Source organism: Lygodium microphyllum, chromosome 4, assembly GCF_053477565.2.
Source record: "Lygodium microphyllum isolate KBCC chromosome 4, Lygodium_microphyllum_v1.1.10, whole genome shotgun sequence".
In the NCBI taxonomy this organism is placed as follows: Eukaryota; Viridiplantae; Streptophyta; class Polypodiopsida; order Schizaeales; family Lygodiaceae; genus Lygodium; species Lygodium microphyllum.
This window is the reverse complement of record NC_141138.1, coordinates 73,671,622-73,682,534: the sequence shown is the minus strand read 5'-3', so window position 1 is coordinate 73,682,534 and position 10,913 is coordinate 73,671,622. Positions and strand designations below refer to the sequence as shown.

General features: G+C 43.1%; 2 pseudogenes; both read left to right on the top strand.

Annotated features, from left to right (window-relative positions):
- Window positions 1-273: 273 nt before the first annotated feature.
- On the top strand, window positions 274-1,124 carry LOC148037178 (ras-related protein Rab-2-A pseudogene; annotated as a pseudogene).
- An 8,201-nt stretch (window positions 1,125-9,325) lies between these two features.
- LOC148037177 (ras-related protein RABB1c pseudogene) lies at window positions 9,326-9,848 on the top strand (annotated as a pseudogene).
- Window positions 9,849-10,913: the final 1,065 nt, after the last annotated feature.

Here is a 10,913-nt window from a genome sequence, read left to right as displayed (position 1 = left end):
CTGACAAGAATGTATGGGGTCGAAAACCGTGAAAGCTTTATGCAGAACATGAACCAAAATGAATGCCCTTATTACGAGATTAAGTGGATGATGATGCTGTGTCTATTCTGGGAGAAAAGGGGATATTTTTTTTGAAAAAGCTTGATATAGTGAAAGGAGGGAAATAGACGGAAAAAAGCAGAACAGAGTGGGACGCAGAATGACGAAAAGGAAGGGGGGGAGTAATGCTAATTGGGGGGGGGAAAGAATTCGAATTGACGGGGAGAGAGAGAGAGGCCCAACACGTACTGAGATCCACCCTTACAATCCTCCCCTTCCACCATGTCTTACGCTTACCTCTTCAAATACATTATCATCGGAGACACAGGGTGGGAAGTCTTGCCTCCTTTTGCAGTTCACAGATAAGCGTTTCCAGCCCGTCCATGATCTTATCATCGGTGTCGAATTTGGTGCTCGCATGATTACCATAGACAACAAGCCTGTCAAGCTTCAAATTTGGGATACAGCGGGGCAAGAATCGTTCCGATCTATCACAAGGTCGTATTATCGTGGAGCTGCTGGTGCTTTACTGGTGTATGATATTACAAGGCGGGAAACATTCAACCATTTGTCAAGTTGGTTAGAGGATGCTCGTAATCATGCTAATTCGAACATGACCATCATACTAATTGGCAACAAGTGTGATCTTGATCATAGGCGAGCAGTGAGCACTGAAGAAGGTGAACAATTTGCAAAGGAGAATGGATTGATATTTATGGAGACATCAGCCAAGACTGCTCAAAATGTTGAAGAGACACAAACAGAAGTCAACCGGGTCTCTCGTGTTTGAATTTGTGATTTTGCAGACAATATCACATCTACTCGGAAGTGCATTGGCGATTGCATCCGGTGTCGCCTGTGGTGCAGAACAACAGGCATATGATAAAAGCATCTCCCAGCGCAGGAGCCTTCAAGAAAAGAAGAGAAGTATTGACGCAGAACAACAGGCATATGCCACAAGCATCTCGCAGGACAGCTGCCTTGAAGAAGATTTCCCTCTTAGAAAAGAGCAGCCTCGCAGTGTTCCAATCTTTTCAGTAGATTGCTGTTGCTACAAGTATTTGGAAGCACCTGAGTCTTCTTGAAAAGTAGTATGGCCATGCGGACAGATGCTGCAACGGAGAGCAGCTTGCATGCAGGGCCAGCCTGCTCAGTTGGTGGAGTGATATGTGGACAGCTATGCCAGCAAGCAGTTGTGAACAATGCCTCGTCTGTACCAGACCCTACTCAGTGCCTTGAGTATTTGGCTCTTTCCCAGCAAGCTAAGATGATGTCCTAATGAGTAGTTACAATTCCCATTCTCACTGTTCTTCAACTCCTATGTGTGAAGTTACAGTGGACAGAACTACAATTGGTGGAGTTTTGAGGGACTTAACACAGCACATCTGGTTACAGGGCAGATTCATACATGGATGCATATGTACATGTGATATGCATCGTTTGGATAGACATGCAGTTGAGTCATAGACAGCCAGAATAATGAGCAGTGGGAGCAGGGAGTGGATGGCTGCATGGCCACAGCACAAGGCTTGAAAGACCAGCAGAGTAGCAACATGTCTGTGGCTTAAGTGAAGTGCCCGCCTATATTCTCTCAGAAATGAATACTCCACCTTTTTATGAAGACAATTTAATACCCTGCTTTGGCTTTGGAGATACAATCAGATTGTTCCTCATTTGTGCTTGACTGAGCATACTTCTTTTGATGCCTACTAGACTCCTACTTTGTATGGAATCCTGTAAATTTGTTCACATGAATTGTTATCCAGCTGAATTTATCAAGTGCCAATGGAAAAACTGAACTCAAGCATCTGAACGTAAAATTGAATATGTTCAAATTTTTCTGAACATAAACTTCATGTAACTCACTTGACAAGGAATATAGTGATCTTTGGCATCAAAAATTCAATTTTCTTCTTGTTAGTCTATTCCATTGCTGTATCTTGAACCCCGTGTTCTGCAGCCCTTGCGCGATCTCTTTGACATTTCTGGTGAACTCGACGTGAAAGTGCTGCGTCATCAGCAAGATGGGAGACTCGCAAGAAGAGATGACAGATGATAATGTTATGAAGAACCTGTTTCAGTCATTTACCATGTATATGCAGCAGCAAGTTCATGCAAAACGAGACAGCGATGCTATGGATGCTTTGAAAGCTGTCCAACAGGAGATGAAGCAGTTTAATGGCCAGCAAGTGTCAACTTACCTGCATTTGTATGAAGAAAATATGAAGTTTTTTGGGGTTTCTCAAGATGTTTGGAGCCGCTACTTCTTGCGGATCGTGGTGCGCGCTCTTGAAGGTCGAATTGCAGAAATTCAAGAGGCACATGCAGGTTGGGCTGAATTTAAAAAGGCATTAAAAGATGAATATTTCCTGGAGGATACAGGTCTTATGAATCGCATGAATTTTTTAGCATGGGTTTCTATGCCTAATAAGGGACTTTCTGTTACCGCTCTTCTGCGAGAGTTTGAAAGCCGTTATGATCAGTTGGATGGGACTGAACAGCAAGCTTTGGAGATGCAGAAAGTGGAGTTATTTTTGCAAGCTGCAGATGCTGATTTACAGGAAAAGTTGGATGATCTTTTGGAAGATCAAGCTATTGATTCAAGTTTAAAGACTGAGTGGAGACATGTCATTGATGCTGTGAATGCTCTTGTCAAGAAGCAGCGTAGGAGAGTCAGATTGCATCGAAACACAGGATCAGTTCCTGAAAAATCCTTGGAGACTTCTTCTTCTACCCCTGCTGCTTCTTTGCCTAAGTCTATTCCTCCTGTTATGAATCCACCAGTTCCTGCTGCTCCAGTGCCCTTATCTGTAGATGATGTTATTAAAGGCTTGGCGGATTTGACAATTGAAGCAGTCAAAGCTGAAGTTGGTAAGTTAAAGGAGCAACTTATGTCAGTACCTGCTGTAGCGCCTGCTCCAGTGACTGCTTTTCCAGCTGGTCAAAGAAAAGGGCGACGATGTATTTGGTGTGATAGTACAGAGCACCAACACTGCAGAGATTGTGATGCTTTTCAGGAAGCACGTAAGAAGAATGTAGTGTTCTGGGGACAAGATGGGAAGATATGGCTGACAGAGACTGGCGCTCCTCTTGACATGAACTTTGGTAAGGGAGGTATGAAGAAGCTTGTTGATGATATGGCTGCGCGATCAGCTTATGTGAGTGTTAGAGGAGATGCTTCAGCTTTTGGAGTCCAGCTTGAGCAGAAATCTGATGGAGACTCTGCTTTATGGTCTTCTGCCTTGGAGATAGCGAGAAGAGGGAAAGTTCAAACTTCTACTATGACTTGTGTGGGTTCTAGCATCCGAGGAGAAACAGGATGGGATTCTCCTGTTGACAGGTATTCTATTTTTGCTTATATGGCTAAAACGCAGGGTTTAGATGCCATGGTTGAGGAAAAGAGAAGAAGAGATGAGGAGGGTCCTAGCTCCTCCAAAAAGACTAGAGGGGGTGACTTTGTTTCACCACCTGTTACAGCTCCACCTATGTCAAATTCTCCAGTTCAAACAGATTCAGATCAACCAATGGGAGACAAGCAGAAAGAAAAGAGGCAACCAAGAAAAGAGCCAGGATTCAAGCTCTTGTCAGACCTTGATATGCAAACGGATATGAGTAAGATTTTTCATGAAAGAATTTTGAATAGTGAAGTCACTTTTACTATTGAAGAGGCTCTTGGGATTGCTAGAAGAGAAATACAGGATCAGATGCAGGATCTTTTGCGGAGGAAACGACATGCGATGGAAGGACCTGCTTTACAGGGATTGTGGCATGGAGCTCTTGGGGAAGAGCATGATGATGCAGTGATGGTTGAAAATGCTTCTGTTAATCCGCAATTGGAGAAAATAGTGCAGCCTATGCAGTATGAAGATGATGAGACCCCTATTCTCATTCCTCGCAGCCATTTTTCACGAAGTCATTGGGCTAGAGCAACCACTGAGACAGTGGTAAGGATTGGAGAGAAACAAATTCCCTTGATTGCTTTAGTTGATCATGGTTCTGAAATTAATCTTATTGCTCGAGGTGTTTATGAGAGTGGCAAGTGGCCTATGGATGCAGAGCATGGCTGGCGCATGAGAGCCGCCAACAATACTTCTGGTGATATGTATGCTGCTTGTCCGAGTATCAGAATTTCTATTGGTAATGTTGAAGAGGATTATCATTGCTTTGTTCAGGATTCATGCTCTTATCCGATTATTCTTGGACAGCCTTTCATTACAGAAGCAAGAATGGAAACAAAAGTAATGGATGACGGATCAGCTTATGCGCGGATACGCAGTAAAGATGGTATGCGAGCTGTTCAGTTTATGACTGTTGGGGTAAATCATCCGAGAAACAGGGACTCCTTGCGTGAGGCACCACTACCTGCGAAGGAGTTGGATTTTCATTAGGTACCGCTGTCTTGCGAGACGCCAGTGGTACGGAGCGGAGAAAAGAGGAGATCTCGCCTCCTGGCAGCCAGTCTTTCTCCAATAACTTTGTTGGGTTTACTTCAGATAGTTCAGTGAGTTATCAGAAAATTTCAGATTTGCCTAGAGCTGTCAGGCAGTACATTGGTCGTAAGGAGAAAGAGTTGAAGAATGCAGGTATCTTGCAAGCAGAAGAGCATGTGGATGGATTGTATGAAGGGATGTCTTATGCAGATACATTGTTTGAGATGAGAGCAATGCTGAAAACTGATGTATGCAAAGGTTCAAAGATCATACCTGTGCAAACCTTGGATATGTTTCAGGAAATTTCTGGTTTTATGCTGCAAACAGAGTTAGAGGCTGAGAAAACTCTGCAAACTGAATTTATGGCTGATCTTGATCAGCTAATAGAATTGCAGAGGGCTGAATTCATTCAGCCAACAGAGTTGAATGCAGAAAAATTTCTGCATACAGAGTTTCAGGATGCGTCTATGCAGTCCATTGAGCCGAGGGCTGAATTCATTCAGCTAACAGAGTTGAATGCAGAAAAATTTTTGCATACAGAGTTTCAGGATGCGTCTATGCAGTCCATTGAGCCGAGGGCTGAATTCATTTAGCCAACAGAGTTGAATGCAGAAAAATTTCTGCATACAGAGTTTCAGACTGCACCCATGCAGTCCATAGAGCTAAAGGCTGAAATTTTTCAGCCAACAGAGTTGAAAGATGCTGAAAATTTGGAGAAATTGCAGCAAAGAAAAGAGTGCTTGAATGATGCCAAGGTTGACACAAAATATAAAACAGTTGATAAGAAGGTTAAGCCGGTTGCAGGCCCGCTTCCTTCTGATAGTGATGAGCAGATTGAAAAAGCTATGAAGCAGCCTATGTTGAGGGATCCTGCAAATATTGGACATAAGTTTACAGCTGAAACTCTTGCAGAATTGAAGATTGGAAATGATGATTTTTTGCTTCCAGTGGAAAAAGAATGTTTTAGAGAGATGCTTGGACGTCATGGTAAGGCATTTGCTTTCTTTTCACATGAAATTGGCTGCATTAGTCCCGAATTGGTTGCACCCATGGTCATCTTCACTGTTCCTCATGTACCATGGAATATACGTCCTATACCTGTGCCTAAAGCACACTTGCCAAAGCTGATAGAGTTGCTGAATGAGAAGATTAAAATGGGGATTTTGGAACCCTCTTCTGCACCCTATTCTAACAGGTGGTTTACTGTACCAAAGAAGAATGGTACTTTGAGATTTATTCAGGATATGCAGCCCGTGAACAAAGTGACAATCAGGAATGTGGGAACAGGTCCAGTTGTGGATGAATTTGCTGAGGCTTTTGCAGGACGAGCCATCTATTCACTAGGTGACTTGTATTCAGGTTATGATCAGTTTCAGCTTGCCTTGGAAAGCAGGGATATTACTACTATGCGGACACCTATTGGTCTTGTGAGGATGTGTACCTTGCCTCAAGGTGCTACAAACTCAGTTGCTCATATGATGAATGCTATGCATAGAGTTCTTCGAGACTATATTCCGCAGTATACCATGCCATTTCTAGATGATGTGCCTATTAAGGGTTGTGCAGAAGAAGAAAAGAATGAAAGTCTTGATTTGCGTGGATGTAGACAGTTTGTGGCTGATCACTTGAATGCTTGTGAGCAAATATTGACATGATTAGAGGAGGTAAATTTGACACTTTCAGGGCTGAAATCTGTCTTTGTTGTTAATGAAGTCATCATAGTTGGGCATATGGTTGGATATTATGGCAGAAAGCCTTCTCCTGCAAAGGTGGATGCCATAAACAGGATTGCAGAGTATTGCTCGACTACTTCAGAGGTGCGGAGATTTGTGGGAGCTTGTGTATTTTACATGATTTGGATTCCTCATTTTGCTCATATTGCAGATGTTCTCTATCAGCTGCTTTGAAAGAGGCAGAAATTTCATTGGGATGAGAAGCATTCAAAAGCCATGCATAAGCTCAAGAAGCTGTTGCAATCAGCTCCTACTCTACGCAAGGCGGATTATCAGTGTGGACGGCCGATCATGTTGACAGTTGATACTAGCCCTATTGGCATAGGTTGGGCTGTGGGACAGGATGATGCTGATGGAAATAGGTATGCAATCCGCTTTGGAGCTAAAGTTCTTAATGAGCGACAAAGGAGATATCCGCAGATTAAAAGAGAATTGTGGGGAGTAGTCACTGCACTGAAGTGTGACAAAGGATATTTTATTGGAGCTTCAGTTGTTGTGGAAACAGATTGTTTGCCTTTGCTTGGCATGATTACTAGTTGCTCGACTCCAGATATAGCGATGCTTCGATGGATTGTCTATATCAAATCATTGAATCCAGAATTTCGACACATAGCAGGGAAAGATAATCCAGTTGCTGACATGCTTTCTAGATCGAGATATGAGGATGAGGAGTCAATGCTTGCAGAAGATGATGAGACAGAGTTTGCTGCTTCTGTCCTTATTCATGATTGTCATGTATCTACTGTTGAAGCCTTTATTGAAGAACTTTATGTTGATGAGTGGCTGCAAATTGGACAGTATCTAAGTTCATTGACTCGAAGAGCTGATTGGACAGATGATGAATTCAAGAAAATCAGAAGGAAGGCTTATGGGTATTTCTTGAAAGATGGGTTTCTTTGGAAGCATCCAAGAAAGAGAGGAGGCTTGCCCTTGAGAGTAGTTTGTGATGTAGCGATGCAGATACAGATTATGCGAGAGTTTCATGAGAGCTCATGGGCTGGACATAGAGGTGTGTGGGCTACCTATGAGAAAATCAAAGAAAGATACTGGTGGAAAGGGATGTATAAAGATGTTTCTCATTTTGTGGAAACTTGCAGGGACTGCCAGCTTTACTCTTTAGTGCGACATCGTGATGAGCTGCATCCGACTTATCCACTATGTATGCATTACAAGTGGGTGGTAGACTTGGTTACTTTGCCAGTGGGACTTTGGCAGATGAGACATCTTATCTTGGCTAGGGAGGATCTTACAAACTATGTTGAAGGTAGACCGTTGCGGACGAAGACCACCACTTCAGTATGTAAATTCTTGTTGGAAGAAATATTTTGCAGGTATGGATGTATAGGCAAGATTACAGCTGATCGTGGAGAGCTAGATGCTGATGAAGCTAGAGAATTCTTCTCACAGCTTGGGATTAAATTGGCTCTTACTACTGCCTATAATCCAGAGGGAAATGGCAAAAGTGAAAGAGGACATCCGCCCATAGTTAAAGCATTGGCAAAAGCTTGTAGAGGTCGGATTGGAGATTGGCCGAGATTACTACCTTTTGCATTGTGGGCTGATCGCTCTACACATAGTGTGACTACTGGATACATGCCTGCGGAGTTAATGTATGGGAAAAAACCTGTCATGCCTACTGAAATTTGTGCTCTCACTTGGAGTGTTCTTCCGTGGCATCAGAACTTATCAAGGGAAGAGCTGTTAGCCCTTCGGATTCGTCAACTAGAGAGAAGGACAGAAGATGTGCAGCTAGCTGTTGATCGTTTGAAGGCAGCCCGTCTCAGAAATAAGGACAGGTTTGATTTAAGGCATCGCTTGAGGCCTAGAGCCATAAAAGAAGGAGATTGGGTTCTAGTCTACGACAGTAGTCTAGAAAATCAGCATAGTAGTATGAGAAAAATGGTTCAAAGATGGTTTGGACCGTATGAAGTGAAAAAGGTTTTTGACAATGGTACCTATGAGCTGGCTGAACTAGATGGAACATTATTGAGGGTGCCTATTGCTGGAAAACGAGTCAAGATTTTCAAGAGAAGAGAAGATGAAGAATATGCACTTGAAGCATTGACAGAAGAAGAGCAGGTAGAGGAAAGACAAGCAGAAGAGACAGAAGACATAGATGATGAAGCCGATGGAGAAACATGTCTACTAGAATCAGAAGATGGACTTGACCTGTTTGTGGACTTGAATGATCCTGGATAGTTGGCACATCCGGAGGATGCGCAGGTTTAGAGGGGGTGGATGTCGTGTTGCTGCGCATCCGAGTCGTATACGCCTCCATTTCTTTTGTTGTGCATTTGTGTTAATCTCCGCGTGTGATTCATTGTTTGTGTGATGCATTTTAATAATCCGCATCCAATGTATATATTCCCTTGCGCATGATTTTGTTTGGACGCATGATGTGCGTGTATTAGAAAAATATGAAAAACTGATGCCAAAGGATCTTTGTCCTGCTGCTTTGAATAACAGCCAAGGCACTGCCCTCTAGCTTGCTTACAGGCTCATTCACCATTGCTCCTTTCTCACTGAAATCCTCATGAGAGATTGATAGTATATAAACTATCAGAGGCAAATATAAACTGTCAGAGGCCATCACAGTGGCTGAACAGGTTGCGAGGAGGATGAATTCCGTCAATAGGACTGAAATGCTGATTGCAAAGAGATGTCAGACATCAGATGTTGTGGAAAATCACTACGTCAGAAGCAAGGAGATGAACAGAGGGTAATATGTGAAAGCTTTTACATTGTAAAGTCTTATGGATACATCCATTGCTTGTTATGAATCAAGCTAACAGAAGAAGCAATTGATCTTTTGGTTATCTGACAAGAATGTATGGGGTCGAAAACCGTGAAAGCTTTATGCAGAACATGAACCAAAATGAATGCCCTTATTACGAGATTAAGTGGATGATGATGCTGTGTCTATTCTGGGAGAAAAGGGGATATTTTTTTTGAAAAAGCTTGATATAGTGAAAGGAGGGAAATAGACGGAAAAAAGCAGAACAGAGTGGGACGCAGAATGACGAAAAGGAAGGGGGGGAGTAATGCTAATTGGGGGGGGGAAAGAATTCGAATTGACGGGGAGAGAGAGAGAGGCCCAACACGTACTGAGATCCACCCTTACAATCCTCCCCTTCCACCATGTCTTACGCTTACCTCTTCAAATACATTATCATCGGAGACACAGGGTGGGAAGTCTTGCCTCCTTTTGCAGTTCACAGATAAGCGTTTCCAGCCCGTCCATGATCTTATCATCGGTGTCGAATTTGGTGCTCGCATGATTACCATAGACAACAAGCCTGTCAAGCTTCAAATTTGGGATACAGCGGGGCAAGAATCGTTCCGATCTATCACAAGGTCGTATTATCGTGGAGCTGCTGGTGCTTTACTGGTGTATGATATTACAAGGCGGGAAACATTCAACCATTTGTCAAGTTGGTTAGAGGATGCTCGTAATCATGCTAATTCGAACATGACCATCATACTGATTGGCAACAAGTGTGATCTTGATCATAGGCGAGCAGTGAGCACTGAAGAAGGTGAACAATTTGCAAAGGAGAATGGATTGATATTTATGGAGACATCAACCAAGACTGCTCAAAATGTTGAAGAGACACAAACAGAAGTCAACCGGGTCTCTCGTGTTTGAATCTGTGATTCTGCAGACAATATCACATCTACTCGGAAGTGCATTGCCGATTGCATCCGGTGTCGCCTGTGGTGCAGAACAACAGGCATATGATAAAAGCATCTCCCAGCGCAGCAGCCTTCAAGAAAAGAAGAGAAGTATTGACGCAGAACAACAGGCATATGCCACAAGCATCTCGCAGGACAGCTGCCTTGAAGAAGATTTCCCTCTTAGAAAAGAGCAGCCTCGCAGTGTTCCAATCTTTTCAGTAGATTGCTGTTGCTACAAGTATTTGGAAGCACCTGAGTCTTCTTGAAAAGTAGTATGGCCATGCGGACAGATGCTGCAACGGAGAGCAGCTTGCATGCAGGGCCAGCCTGCTCAGTTGGTGGAGTGATATGTGGACAGCTATGCCAGCAAGCAGTTGTGAACAATGCCTCGTCTGTACCAGACCCTACTCAGTGCCTTGAGTATTTGGCTCTTTCCCAGCAAGCTAAGATGATGTCCTAATGAGTAGTTACAATTCCCATTCTCACTGTTCTTCAACTCCTATGTGTGAAGTTACAGTGGACAGAACTACAATTGGTGGAGTTTTGAGGGACTTAACACAGCACATCTGGTTACAGGGCAGATTCATACATGGATGCATATGTACATGTGATATGAATCGTTTGGATAGACATGCAGTTGAGTCATAGACAGCCAGAATAATGAGCAGTGGGAGCAGGGAGTGGATGGCTGCATGGCCACAGCACAAGGCTTGAAAGACCAGCAGAGTAGCAACATGTCTGTGGCTTAAGTGAAGTGCCCGCCTATATTCTCTCAGAAATGAATACTCCACCTTTTTATGAAGACAATTTAATACCCTGCTTTGGCTTTGGAGATACAATCAGATTGTTCCTCATTTGTGCTTGACTGAGCATACTTCTTTTGATGCCTACTAGACTCCTACTTTGTATGGAATCCTGTAAATTTGTTCACATGAATTGTTATCCAGCTGAATTTATCAAGTGCCAATGGAAAAACTGAACTCAAGCATCTGAACGTAAAATTGAATATGTTCAAATTTTTCTGAACATAAACTTC